Genomic DNA, 14,059 nt, shown 5'->3' with positions numbered 1-14,059 from the left:
AACATTGATGTGACAGTGAAACATCGATTGGCTGCCTCCTGCCTGCCCCATCAGGGATCAAGCCCTTGACCTGGGCATGTGCCCTGAGTGCAAATCCAACCAGCAACCTTTCAGTATATAGGATGATACCCAACCAACTGAGCCACACTGGCCAGGACATCATTTGCAAATATCTTAAGTTCTTGTTTTGCAACACTTGAAGCTGTTGCTTTTATTTTGTTTGTTCCTTACATTAGCAAGAAATTCAAGAACAATTTAGATAATAGAGGTGATTGTCAAGATTCTTGTGTGATTTTAACAGGAATGTCCTTTTTTTGAGATTACTATTTTGAGCATTCTTTTATTTTTTTCATGTGGCTCTTGGTCTGTTTTCTGCTTTAGCCATTGGGGTTACTTCTTTGCTTTTTAAAAAAAATTCTCCATTTTGAGATTTTCAGATGTGCTTCATACAGGTCAGGAGTGAAAAGGAAAGTTTATCAACAGACGTAGAAGAGATGGCCAACTGTAGGAATGTGTCCATGTTGACGTTCTCATCTTGTGGGTTATTTTCTTCATTAGGTGCTCTCAAAGGTTTTGTTATTGTTGTTTTACTCTAAACCACCTTTTATTGTGGTAATTTCCTCAGTGTTTCCTAATTTATTAATATCTGCAAATATATCAAATCTACTTTTTAAAATATTAATAGTCATGCTGGGTGGTTATGTCATACTTTGTAGTTTTATGTAATTTTAAAATTTTACTTAAGTGGAAGGATACAGAGATGGGCCATGGAGTGTAAGGTTGTGAGGAAAGTGAAGCCAGGATGTTAAATAGAACAGGAGAAACAGGGCAGTGGGGAAGGCCTGTCTCTGGGATCAGCGCTGCCACAGGGCACTCGCAGCACCTTGGAGAGCTCCGTGCAGGCCCCTGAGGCCGGCACTGTGTTCAGGGCCCAGGGTCTTGCAGACTTCCTCAATGTTGTGGGGGATGGGAGGCTGCCCTAGGAGTTCCTGACCCCGCCGAAATCTGATGACAGTTTCTGCACACGGAGTGGGGCAGTTTCACAGAGAATAGGTACTAAATCCCGAGTCGCCCTCTCCCGAGGAAGAAAGCTAGGTTCGGTTACTCAGTGAGATCAGAGGGCCCGCAAGCGGGCTGGGGAAATAACCTGGTTAGAGACCCTCTGCACCTGTGGAGGCCACAGGAGAGAGAACAGGGAGGCTCCCTGGGTCTGCATTTGGTCCCATTTGTGAAAAACAAACGAAAACAAAAGGGGGACTGGGGTAAAACGGACAGGTGAGGAGCAGAGGAAGAAGGCAGCCCTGTGGCAGCTGGTGGGAGACAGAAGGGGCCCTGCGGAGGACAGCAGGAGGACACGCAGCACATCAAGACGTGGGGAGACGGCCGGGGAGAGGCAGGGCGTGGCAGGATGAGCGGCTGGGAGACGGAGTCCAGCTCAGAGAAAATGAGGGTCTGAACTCCTCAGAAGTGCTGGAGAGGGGAAGGAGGCAGATATTAAAGCTTCAGGAGTGGAAGTTGAAGGCTATATTTTTAAATGAGCAAAAGATTCGAACAGTCACCCCGCTAAAGACGTACCTCTGGCAAATAAGCCCATGACAAGATGTTTGTCATCTTTAGTCATTAGGAAAATGCACATTAAAACCATAAGCATATCCCCACCATGTGATGGGATGGTTCCAGTTAAAAAGCCTAAGTGTGGGTGGGGACACGAAGCAACTGAAACGCTCCCGTTCATCACTGGTGAGGATGGAACACAGGCTACTTTGGGAAACGCAGTTTCCCTTTCCTCTCCTTTTTTCTCTCTGTTCCTTCCCACCGTCCTTCCTTTCCTTCTTGTATTCTCTCATCCTCTCCTCTTTTTGAATTGCCAAATATTTAATGTTAAATAATGGCCAAATAATTTGTGCTCTTGCATGCTTACCATCCTTTGATCATAAGCAGCAAACACTGTCAGTCTACAACTTATACCCAAGAACATCACAACATTTTCTTACTCTCCTAACCCCGAGTTAGGAAACTTAGCTGAATTTCTGTTAAAACTTGGGAAATTTTAACTATAAACTATGAATTTCTTAATTTTTGTATTGTTCTTTGAAGACCATTCACTGTGTGAATTTAGTAAGTGCACCATTTGCAAATTTTAGAAATTTTATTCCTAACATTCATCTTTTTTTGCACTTGAAATTAGTGAAAGCTTCCCTTCATTGTCAAAGCTCAGAAGTTTTTATCATGTGGCATACTGCCTTACAAATGTGGTAATAGAAGATTTGGAAACAGTTATTTATCACAGCACTAAACATAGACCATAATGCCGTAAGAGATTCCAGCTCAAGTTGGCAGTCAAAACACAATTTAGACTTAAAGTGCTGTATTTTAAAAAACAAATTTTCAATTCGGATAAATAAAAATCATTTCATTTTTCAAAGGCTTGGCACTGCAAAGAATGGAATGCACACACAAGAATTATTACTACACAGTTGTCCTGCTTTTCTAGGACAAGTCAAGAAATGATTTCATTTATAACACTAGAGTTCCCAGGCTTCTACATCAGTCAACTTTTCATGTAGCTCTCTGATGTTAAATGTTGAAATCTCTACAGATTCAGTCTCAAACTGGTAGGTCCCCCAAATACAAATATTATCCCATTAACACTCATAAGTCATAACTTATTTACTTCCCTCCATTAAGCATTGTTACATTTATTTCAAATTGTTTTAAAACTACAGGTTTGCTCACAGTGGAGTTTCTCCAGGCACAGTGCAAACTGGTTTGACCAGAAAAAGCAAACATTGACTAAGAATGCAATCTTTATTAACAAAATTTTAACCCTAGATTTTCATTTTAAAAAGCTAGTCCAAAAATGGCTTAATTGTATAAAGATGTAGCTTTTCCAAATCACAGGGAAAGAGACACCAGTATTTTTTTTTTCTTCTATTTTCTACTATATGCCTTAGAATTCCTCACAAAATCACTGACACACCAGAACAGCATTTGCAGAGCAAGGCTGTCGGACACATGTTCAACAAAATCAGGAGGCTATTGCTAATATGTTACATTGTTCAGACAGTAAATGGTTATATGCTGATTATTTACATAGAACATTGATTCACTAACAAAAAATAAGAGCAACCAGGAGACTACATCATTCAATGTTCAGAGAGTTAACTGTTCCCACTTGCTGCAGGCAACTCTTATAGACAGAAACCTCATGGCCATTCTCTGGCATTTTCCCAAGTTATTGCCTGAACAGCCTCATAGCCCCTCATCAACAGTAGACTTCAACCTCAGGTTCCCTTCACCTAGATCAGTGCCCAACAGGCTGGTGCCAAGGATTAGCTGTCAGCACAGCACGGCCTTCATGGTTAACCTTACACCCCACTGGACAGAGCTCCCTGGGCCCTGGATTGCCAGAGAGCAGCAGCCACCTCTAGGCTGTCCACCTCGATCCACCCAGAGACCTAGTAGAGAATCTGGGACTTAGTGCTCAAAACACACTTGTTAAATAAAAAATTTTAAAGTTATTCCTGCTTTGCTTCTCACTCAAACAATAAAACCACAGCTGACAAGCTCCATGCCTTATTGAAAGCCTGGGAGGGTCTGGATCCTGACGGGAGTTGGTGACTTTTGAGAGGACAGTCTGGACAAGCATTGTGCCTTTTGCTGCCTCCAGCTAAAGGTCATTCTAATCTAGATTGACAAACACAGCTGGCCTGTTTGTTTTCAGACACATATCAGTCTTGGAACACTGTCCTGTTGGAATCAACTTAGTGTTGCAAAAGGTGGCCTGTGGGGTGTCCCCTCAGGGGCCCTCTTGGGTGAAAGCAACGGCCAGAAGTTAAAGCCCCAGTCTGGGCCAGTTTGCTGCCACCACCACACTAAGCCAGTCCCTCCCTCTGCCCTGTGCCTTGGAGGGGATGGGGCTACTATGGATCAAGCCCACCTCTGAGACATGCTTGCAACCTGTGCTCTGAGATTTGCAGATACTTTTGGGAGTCAGAGAAAGAATTTTCAGCTCTAAAAAACTCATTTGAATCAAGTTTTCACAATATTTAAAAAAAAATTAAACCCATAGTTTAGAAATCCAATTATATTTTAGAACAATTGGGGGGAAAAGAAGACATCAGATATGACACAAATAAAAAGGAGAATTTATGAGAGAGAAAATCACATTCTGCTTTTTTCCGGAGACGTTTGGGGGCTCCTTTGAGGACCCAGGTGTGCTGGCCTTTTGAGGCCACACCTCTCTGAGGCTTTAGGCCAACTCATCACAAGGAAAGGTGCCTTGTGATTCTGCCCTGGCCATCCTGCTGGGTTTTTGTCCTGTGAGTTGCTGCTGCTGCGGCCAGGCACTCTGATGACCTGCCCTTTTGTCACATAGATGGCACTGACTTATTCTGACCGAGCCACTCCATCTCCAGGCATCCTAGGGCTGCCATCCCAGCTTCTTGGTCACACCTCCTTATTCTGTTCCTCGCTGGGGCTCAACTACTTCTTTCCCAGTCCTGATATAACCCATTTCTTTTCCCCAAATCACTGTCTTGATCTTCCATTGTGTCTCAACCAGCCCAGCAATTCTGAGTTTCAGGAGCTACCTGGAGCAGTTGTGAGCACTAAGTGAAGTAACATTTGGAAAATTCTCAGACACTCCCTGGTTCATGGTGGAACTTAACAACTGCTAAAAAAACAAACAAACAAAAAAAAAACTGCATGATTAGGGGCATCAATACTATTGAAATCACCCATTTATGGTGATCTCAGAGGCTATTTGTTGAGCATGGCAGTGCCCCAAGATGTTTCCACCACTTTATAGGAGAGCTTCCCAGGAGAACCACCCAACCAGGGACATGAGACCTTGAGTGAATGAGAATTGAACTTTTATTAAGTTCAGGCACAAAGATGTGAGGGTTTTGTGGCTTCTAACATTACTTGCCTGAATAATAGTTTCTTGAATAATACTAGGAGTTCACCTGTTGGATAAGGGGGGAGAAAATATGGATTTTAGGTGTATCGAGGATGAAGATGCTAGAACATATTTATCAGAGAGGGTTCAGGATGGTTGCAGAACTGGGTGATTCTAAAGGCCATAAAGAGAAATGACAGGAAGATCTAATGACCAAGAGTCCACTTTTCCAGATGGGAAGTTTAAGATATTCTTTAAGTGATATGGAAATAGGAATTTCAAGCTAGAAGTAATATGGTGCAATATTACCTTTAAAAATACTTCACATGACACAGATTGAGAGTTTCTGAAATACCTAACTGGCATTCTTCAAATATGTCAGGGTCATGAAAGACTGAGGAACTGTTATAGACTGAAGAAAGCTAAAGAGCAGCACAACTAAATAAGAGATGGGATCCTGGATTGTATCCTGGGACAGTAAAAGGACATTTGTGGAAAAAACAATGACATTTTAACAAGATCGATGGTTTAGTGAAATTTGCTATATCACTGTTAGTTTCCTGGTTTGATCATTGCAGGAGGGGTATATGGGAACTCTGTACTATTTTATAACTTTCCTGTGTTTATCTAAACCTGTTACAAAATAAAAGTGAAAAGAATTAAAAAAAATATGTTGCAAAGCATGGTGTGAAATATCTAAGCAAGTGTCAAGAAATTCTGTCAAAAGAGGCTTTGGCAGAGGTAGAAGGGACCTGGCAAGATGAGTGGGACAGAAAAAGGAGGCACGTGGGACCTTAGCCAGCAAACTACACCTAGAGTCAAGGCCTCAGACCCTAAGGCACCAGATGCCTGTGAACTTGTATGGGGCATGAGTCCAGAGTCAGATGGATGTCAAAGATGACTTGATATTCATTCTCAGACAGTGGGCTGGTGCTCCTTTAATCTTTTTTGTGTTCAGTTAAGATTCATTCTTGGAATGAAGACTTGAGTAAACCTGGAGGTGGAAACCAGTGAGGTAAGTCGGGGAAAAGAGGCTGTCTTCTTCCAAAAGAGGTTGAGAAATGGCCAAGATTCAGTATTCTGGATACCTAGGATCTGGTCCTATCAAGTTGTCACCAATGGGGAGTCCCAGGAAGACAGATGCACCCTTGGGTACTGGGCATTCTTTATGACCAGTCTTGATGGTTTTTGGTTTCAAACCTGTGTGTGAGCTGGGCCCAGAGCTGAGTTGGTTCCTTTCCCACAATGCTTCCCTGGTTCACTCATTCAGAAAGTGCTCATGCGCCCACTCTGTGTCAGGCACTAGGCTTGGTTCTGGGAATATGAGGGTGAGCCAAGCAATATGACCCCTGTGTTTATGGAGCTAAAGTCCAAGGGAGTACCGTCACTAAACAAATAGTTGTACAACTGGAAACTCTTGAGACTTTGCTACAAGTATATTCTGTAAATTATCCTCTAAGCTTTCCCCAAAAGGATCAGTATCCATTTAGTAGGTTGGGAGTGCAGTGGAGAAAGGGAAACTCTCAGACTTTTGTGGGTTGCTAGACACTGATTCTGAATTTATGCTAATTTGTAAAAATAATAATACCATTGTGTTTCGCCAAAGTGAAGATTTATGTTGGTCAAATAATAAATGGGGTATAGGCCAAATCCCATAGTGGGTCCAGTTGGCTCATGGACCCACCTTGTTATTATTTTTCCAGTGCCTGACAGTAGTGATTGGAATACACACTAGAGCACTCTGCACATGGCATCCCTGGTGCTTGGATGATAGAAGGCAACACGTGGAAGTCCCTTGAGCTTCTCCTCTTTTCTAGGGCAATAAACAAACAAAATACCATGTTTCTGGGTGGAGTGCAGAGATCAGTGTGATCATCAAAGACTTGAAAGATGGGGGTGATGATCATACAGTATTTCTGCAGTAAGCTTTAACCAGGTTACTCTTTTTGAGTAACTTGACAAAGTATTTCATTCCTATTTAACTTACTTTGTGGGCCTCCTTGAAAGGTAATGGAACAATGGACATCATAAACTTAATTACATGGTGACTCCATGTAATTAATTAGCAGCTGCTCTTCCAGATATGGTACCTTTACTAGAAAATATCCACATAGTTCCTGGCATTTGATATGTAGCTATTAGTCTGACAAATGCATGTATACATTTTTTTCTTCCTTTTTTCCCCTAACTTGCAAGTACCCAAAGAAGTTTTGTTCTCACTTGGCAGGGCCAACAACATGCCTTTACAATCTTGCCTCAATTCTGTCCACCTTCCTTCTCCGCCATAATTCAGTGTGTGGAGAGCTTGATTATTTTGATATCCTACAAAATATTACACTGACCCTCTACGTTCCTGGAATTATTCAGATTGAATCTGATGATTAGTAGTAACAAGTGCCTTAGATGCTGTCTTAGCTCGGGCTGCCATAACAAAATACCACATTAAGTGGGTTAAATAAAAGAAATTTATTTTCTCACAGTTCTGGAGGCTAGAAGTCCATGTTTAGAATGCCAGCAGGGTTGGTTTCTGGCAAGACCTCTCTTCCTGGTTTGCAGTTGGCAGCCTTTTCTGTGTCCTCATACTGCGTTTTCTTTGTGCACACACGGAGAGAGCTCTAATATATCTCCTCCTCCTATAAGGACACCAGTCGTATAGAATTAGGAACCAGCTTATGACCTTACTTACCATTAATGACCCCTTTAAAGGTCCTCTCTCCAAATATAGTCATATTGGGGGGTTAGATCTTCAACATAGGAATTGGGGTGGGAAGACAAACACAACTCAGTCCATAATAGATGCCTTACTGAGATCCATTACAGCCAGAGGGCAAGAGATAAATGCAATGACAATTTATGGACCACAACCTGAATAAAGTTCCCAGGCATCTAGTGGCCTGGAGCATGTCAGAATATTATTTTCCAGGATAAAGAAAAGTTGCTGTGCATTGTTCTACCCACAACTAAAAAGATACTCCATGCTTAGGTGGTTTTCTGGGTTTTGGAGACAACAGATATCACATTTGAGTGTGCTTCTCCAGCCCATTTATGGACTACCCTGAAAGGCTACAGGTTTTCAGTGGGATTTCAGAGCAAGATTCTGTAGCACGTCCAGGTTGCAATGCAAATTGCACTGTCACTTGAGTCTTGTGATAGAGCAGATCAAATGATACTCTAAGTGAGGGAAATCTCTGGCAAGCCCCAACAATAGAATCATAGGACAGAGCCACAGGATTTTGGAGCAAAGACCTCTCTTCTGCAGAGCAATGTTCTCCTTTTGAAAAAAGTTTTTGCTTGTTACTTGGCCCTGAAAAATACTGAACTTCTGACCACAGGATCAGTGTCCCTGAGACCAGACCTTTACATTATGCACCAAGCGCTATCTGATCAAGTGCATTTGGGTAAGCACAGCAGTGCTTCATCGTCAGGTGGATGTTGCATCTATGTAATCGTCCTCCAGCATGTACAGGAGACACAGTAAGTTACCTAAGCATGTGTTTCAGATTCTGACACCTGTCCCTCCTTTTCGTTATGGAGTCCTTTTTGTGTAGTTGACTGGAGAGGAAAAGCCCTCATGCCTGCTTTATAGTTGGTTCTGCACATCGTGAAGGAGCCAACTGAAAGTGGACAGCTGCAGCATGTCAACCCAGTCAGGACAGTCCCAGGAAGATGGTGCTGAAGGGAGATCATCTCAAAGGGCAGGATGTTAGGCAGTTCATTTACTGTCTACTTTGTCCAGACAGAATGACCAGGAGAGATATACACTAAATTTATGGGTGTCAGCTGCTGATTTGTGTAGATGCTCAGAAACCTGTAAGGCAAAAAATTAGAAGATTGGTCACAAGGAAGTGTGAGGGAGAGTTATGTGTCTGATCCTCTCAAAATTTTATCTGAAATCTTTGGGTTTTTAAATAATTCAAAATATCAAAAACACTGCACGGGCCTAACAATAGATATCCTTGGGTTTAACTCGGGCCTTGGGACATGTGTGGATTATAAAAACAAACAAAACAAAAACAAGTATTAAAGAGCTGACATATGCTCAAGCCTGCCAACAATCAGGGCAAACAAGTAAAAGAGATAAAAGGGTAAACGTGTGAATCTCTTCACCTAGGCCTCTAAAAACTGAGCCTGGGAATTCAGGTGAACAGGGGATGCAGTGGGAAAGCTATGACACCATCTATGGCATGACTCCCAGCCAGAGCATACACCTAGGTTGTGGGTTCAATCCCTGGTGGGGATGTGTACGGGAGGCAACTGATTGATGTTTCTCTCTCACATTGATGCTTCTCTCTCCCCCTTACTCTCTCTCTAAAATCAATAAAAACATATCCTCAGGTGAGAATTTAAAAAAATACTAGACAAAATATAATGTGTTGGCTTAAGTTATATGAACTCAATGAAGGCTGAGAACTACATTTCCTAGAACCCCCTTCTCTGTGTGATCCTGGTTAGAGTTGAGCAAAGAAGAAATACACATAATTTGGAAGGTGGAAATCATTAACCTTAGAAATAGAAATCACTGATCTTAGTTACCATGGTCAGATATGATGACAAATATAGAGATAACTGGTCAACCCTTGTTTATCTTTACTCTCCCCTGCTCTGGATCTTACTTTGTGCTGACCAACTGTATCCCTGGGCCACCACCAAGCACTGGTTGTGGACTTGCACAGGTAGCAATTACTCACTGACAGCATTTTACTCGAGGCAGTTTACCTAGATTTTGCCATAGGTTCGCCCTTTGTGGTCCCACTTCATAGACTAGATCTGGAAGGTCCCATTTGTCTACCAGCTCTGATGCTTCAGGTGAGCTGGTGAGTGACTGTTTCTCTGATCCTCTCCCCGCCTTTACAGACCTCCACTTCCTTAGCTCCTCCCACACCTATCAGCCCTAATACCTGGAAGTCCCTTATGTTCATAATACTAACAGAAATATGAAAGAAATACTAACAGTATTTCTGTTATTCTGAAAGAATACTGCCTCACGTCCAAGACAAAGAGAACTGAATGGAGCGCAGGAGGTCATTTGTATTGCTAGATTGTACATTTCAGAATGAATGTATGACTTTAATGAGTCATCAGTTATGAAGCAATAGTGCTTAAAACAGACAAAAACAATTTAGAAATACAAAAAAAGAAATTGGTAGAAAAGAAATTGATCAACAACTTGACACTATACGTATAAACTAGAAAACACTGATGTTTTGCTGGAAAAATACACATAACTGAAATAGATTTGATAAGAAATAGAAAACCAGGAAAAAGCTCTTGAAATTTTAAGTTTTCAAAATTATGTCTTCAATAATGTTGCTGTAGCCAGACGATTTCACAAATCATCACCATGAAATGTTGAAGGGAAAAATGCCACCGTTTAAATTACATAAGATCTGCTTCAGGCTTCCGTTGCTTATAGGACACAGCCGGCCTCAGGCTGTTTGAACAGTTTAACCCAAAAGATGGATATCAGACCAAACCATACAATTTATATCAACAATATGAATGACAAAATTAAAAAAGAAGAATTGAAGAGATCCCTATATGCCCTGTTTTCTCAGTTTGGCCATGTGGTAGATATCGTAGCTTTAAAGACCATGAAGATGAGGGACCAAGCTTTTGTTATATTTAAAGAATTGGGCTCATCCACAGATGCCTTGAGACGGTACAGGGATTTCCATTTTATGGTAAACCAATGCGAATTCAGTATGCAAAAAGATACTCTAATGTAGTATCTAAAATGCGTGGCTCCTTTGCTGACAAAGAAAAGAAAAAGAAGAAAAGCCAAAACTGGAGCAGACAGCACTGACTGCCAATGAGAAGCCTGGCCTGGGAACACCAAATTCAGCTCACACCCAAGGGAACGCAGCGCCAAATCCTCAGGTCCCTGAGTGCCCTCCAAACTATCTTATTCTTTAATAATTTACCAGAAGAGGCTAATGAGATGATGTTACCCTTGCTGTTTAATCAGTTTCCTGGGTTCAAGGAAGTACGTTTGGTATCTGGGAGGCATGACATCGAATTTGTTGAATTTGAAAATGATAGACAGGCTGGAGTTGCCAGAGACGCTTTACAAGGATTTAAGATCACACCGTCCCATGCCATGAAGATCACCTATGTCAAGAAATGACATTTGGGATAGTTGTCTTTAAAGGACTTGTTGTTATTTATCATGTTTGTTTTCATAACAATTGGTCAGGCCATTTTAATAGTTGGGGGTGGGAAGAAGTGAAAGTAAAATTTTTGTGTAGGTTTCTAAAAATTACCTACTAGTGAACTGTGAAATGTGAAGGCCTTAATTTTGTACAATAAACTTTTACTTGTATTTTTCCATAATACTTCATTTATTGGCCCACTGTCTATCATCAAATACTTATGCTAATCTAGAGCACATGTTAAGGTAAATAAAACGATAATAGCATGCTTTTCTGGTATTATTTTGGAGCAGCTAATGAGAAACAGTGAACCATTTTAACAAAAGCAAAGGAGAATTAGATGAAGCCCTGATTAGATTTTCTGAACGTTGTTTTGTATGCATATGAGCTGCCAGGCTGCAGTCCACTTTTTTTTTTTAACTAAGTCTTATATTAATGGTAAAAATGTTGTCCTGGATGTTAAAAGAAAATGAAACCTGGGCAGGAGCTAAATTTGATCTTCATATCTTCAAATAAATGCATAGTATTTTGCCAGTTGTAGGCATTTCACAAATCTTTTTGTTCAGTGTTTAATTGAATAAAGGCCATTTAGGAGTTTAAAAAAAAAAATTAAAGATAAATTACGTAAGTGTTTCACAGATACACTTTAATAAAATATTAATGCATATTGTCTAAAAGTCTATTCCAGTGATAACCCATCATGTCTATGTATATTTTATTGCTGGAATGCAAGGATGATTTAACAAAAGTGAAGCTATTCTATAATTTTTGAGTGAATAAATGGGTCATTTGAGAAAAGCTATAAGATTTTTTGATAAATATAAAAAAGGTGTTTGATAATATTTATTTCTGAGTTTTAAGAAAGCTTGTAGAACTAGGAATAGAAAGTCATTTTCTTAATAATCTAATAACCTACTGGAAACCAGCATTAAAGTATACTCAGCAATGAAAAAATATGGGCACCCCCATTAAAATCAAGAACAAGAAAATGCCTATAATTACTAGTTCATTGATTGAAAATTTTAGACAATGAAATACGATCAGAAAAACATGAGCTGCATACTGCAGAGTAGGAGACAATAATATCGGTCTTTACAGGCAATTTGATTGTCTATCTGAAAACTCAAGGGAGTCAGCTTATTAAAACTACTTTGAGTGGTTGGTTAGCAATCCAATTACAGAAATCAATATCTGTCTGACATAGCAGCAATATGCAGTAAAGTTTAAAAAAATCATGTACATAGTTTCAATGAAAAATAAAGATTAAGCAATAAGCTTTAAAAGAATGTGCAGAGTCACTGTGATGTCACTAATAACACTTTACTTCAAGACATACAATTCTAGAATAAATGAAGAGACATAACATTCTTCTGGGTAGGAAGACTCACATTAATTCTTATATGTAATACAGATATTAAACATACCAATTTACAGTCTAATAATTAAAAGGGTATTTTTTTGGTCGAGGAGTGGACAGACTAATTATCAGAACAGATACAACTTTAGAAACACTCTTAAGTGTTTGTAAGAATTTAGTATGTTATAATCTCAATAGTCAGAAAAATAATATGTTGGACTGAATGACTAATTATTTGGAAAAAATAAATTAGATTTCCTATGTCACATTTTACACAAAGCTCAATTCAAAATACACTGTTTAAAATGTAAAATGTAAGCACAGATGGTGGAAATAAATACACATATTTGATTGGGTGAGGAAATTCTAAGCGTGACTTGCAGTCAGCAAAAGTATTTTATGAATAGTTCTCTTCACTTTGGTTCATTATTCTTAACATATTATACTAACCCATCGAACCATTTGTTCTGTTTCTTGATCCACCAGGTGAAAACAGCATACATTTTTCCCCTCAAATTATTCTCTCATAAAAAACTCACAAGTGTAGAAGATATTTTTCTAGTGTTATGCTTATATTTACCATGATTTTTTTTTGCATGAACTTATATGTTATGACTTAGACATGAGAAGACTGGGTCCTAAGCGGTCACAATTTGAATGTAAACTTGTCTAGCTCCTAAAAACTTTAACTAGCAGATTATAAATAATGTGCCAGTGTTGGCAACGATGGCCACAGCTATTTTAATATTTTGAATTCTGGAAATGCCTTTGCCTCCACAACATGTTTTTTTCACTTTAGGCATTTTGGAGATAGGATGATGCTTTTGGAACAGAACTTTCTATCTCACCCTGAAATAATTTGAGAAACACACCCATGATTTGTCTTTGTCATTTTATTGTTTAGACATGAAATGAATTTATGTCTGTCACTAATCAAGACTTTATTAACTAGTAACATAATTACAGCATTTATGCATATATGTCCTATGACACTTCTAATTTCACAAACTCATTCTTAGAAATTTGTGGCAAAAGAACAAAGTAGAAGTTTCTCCCACACAGCCTCCCATAGCTGTGTGTCTTATACGAAACACGTGCTATGACTTGTGTCTCTAAAATACGCTAAGTGCATTGCCCTGAAAGGAGCCAGCTTCTTTTGGGAAAAATAAAAAATAAAAACCCGAGCCAAGATCACTCTCTCTTGCTTAATGACAAAATGTAGTATTCCAATTCAAAAGTACATATTCTATTTCAAAAGAAATGGAAATGAATTTTAGAAATACTATCTGATTGAGCCAGAGATGAAGGCAAAAGAAATACCTTCTTTTACTCTAAGTGACATTTTCCATGTAAGTTTTAGCAACCAGACGCCAGCAATTGTGTTGAGTTTTCATGAATACTATTTGGCTAATAATTAGGTGACTCATTTCAATCTTTTAATTTTTACTTAAGTGCTTACATTTTGAAACCAGTGTGAAAAACCGGTCTCTCTTGCTCTCTAGTTCCCTGAGTTGAGGTCATCGGGAAGGTACTGGCTCAGAGCCTCGAACCTTGGAATGCAGTGGTTACTCCCTAAATCTTTACAGACTCAAATGCCTGTCTGTCCTCAGATGCCTCCTTTTGCTGTCTGGAGCATTTGGAGGTGAACAGTGT

At 39.7% G+C, this 14,059-nt stretch overlaps 1 pseudogene; it reads left to right on the top strand.

Moving 5' to 3' along the window:
- The first annotated feature begins 10,222 nt into the window (after positions 1–10,222).
- LOC107540545 (U2 small nuclear ribonucleoprotein B'' pseudogene) lies at positions 10,223–11,138 on the top strand (annotated as a pseudogene).
- The last annotated feature ends 2,921 nt before the right edge of the window (positions 11,139–14,059 follow it).

This window comes from Miniopterus natalensis, chromosome 3 (genome assembly GCF_054644295.1).
Source record: "Miniopterus natalensis isolate mMinNat1 chromosome 3, mMinNat1.hap1, whole genome shotgun sequence".
Taxonomy (NCBI): domain Eukaryota; kingdom Metazoa; phylum Chordata; class Mammalia; order Chiroptera; family Miniopteridae; genus Miniopterus; species Miniopterus natalensis.
This window is presented reverse-complemented; position numbering and strand designations above follow the sequence as displayed.